Source organism: Glycine soja, chromosome 9 (assembly GCF_004193775.1).
Source record: "Glycine soja cultivar W05 chromosome 9, ASM419377v2, whole genome shotgun sequence".
Lineage (NCBI taxonomy): Eukaryota > Viridiplantae > Streptophyta > Magnoliopsida > Fabales > Fabaceae > Glycine > Glycine soja.
Window position 1 is genome coordinate 17,025,125 of NC_041010.1, and position 941 is coordinate 17,026,065.

General features: G+C 41.9%; 1 non-coding gene across 1 annotated transcript; it reads left to right on the plus strand.

The window, feature by feature from the left end:
- Positions 1 to 328: 328 nt before the first annotated feature.
- LOC114369077 lies at positions 329 to 435 on the plus strand. Its single transcript, XR_003657536.1, has one exon. It is a non-coding gene; the product is annotated as a small nucleolar RNA R71 (small nucleolar RNA).
- The last annotated feature ends 506 nt before the right edge of the window (positions 436 to 941 follow it).

Here is a 941-nt window from a genome sequence, read left to right on the forward strand (position 1 = left end):
AGCATAAACCACAGACTCTTGCGACAGATACAGATTTCTGATTCAAGGCCATTTGGGTTACCAAGTTAACCAATGCATCTAGTTTGCCTTCAAGCTTCTTAGTTTCAGATGATGCATATGAGTTTGTAGCTACCTCATGCACCCCTCTAATGACTATAACATCATTTCTAGCGCTATACTGCTAGGAGTTGGAAGCCATCTTCTCAATCAAGTTTCTGGCTTCAGCAGGAGTCATGTCTCCAAGGGCTCTACCACTGACAACATCTATCATACTTCTCTCCATATTACTGAGTCCTTCATAAAAATTAGGAGAAGAAGCTGCTCCGAAATCTGATGGTGAGGGCAACTGGCACATAGTTTTTTAAATCTCTCCCAGTATTCATATAGGCTCTCTCCACTGAGTTGTCTAATACCTGAGATGTCCTTCTTGATGGTCGTGGTCCTGGAAGCAGGGGAATTTTTTTCTAAGAATACTCTCTTAAGGTCATCCCAGCTTGTGATGGACCTTGGAGCAAGGTAATACAACTAGTCCTTTGCCACTCCCTCTAAAGAATGAGGAAAAGCCTTCAGAAATATGTGATCCTCTTGGACATCTGGGGGTTTCATGGTGGAGCAGACAATATGAAATTCTTTCAGATGTTTGTGCGGGTCTTCACCTGCAAGGCCATGAAATTTTGGAAGCATATGGATCAGTCCAGTTTTAAGAACATATGGGACATCCTCATCAGGGTATTGGATGCACAAGCTTTCGTAGGTGAAATCAGGTGCAACCATTTCCCTTAGAGTCCTCTCACGGGGTGGAGGTTGTGCCATGTTCTCAAAATGTTCAAAATCAGAATGCTCAAAATTGTAATGCTCAAAATCAGGATGTTCAAAATCACCAATAACAAAATGCATAGATTCACCAGTAATGGAATGCTCAGGATGATCAAAAGGTATAA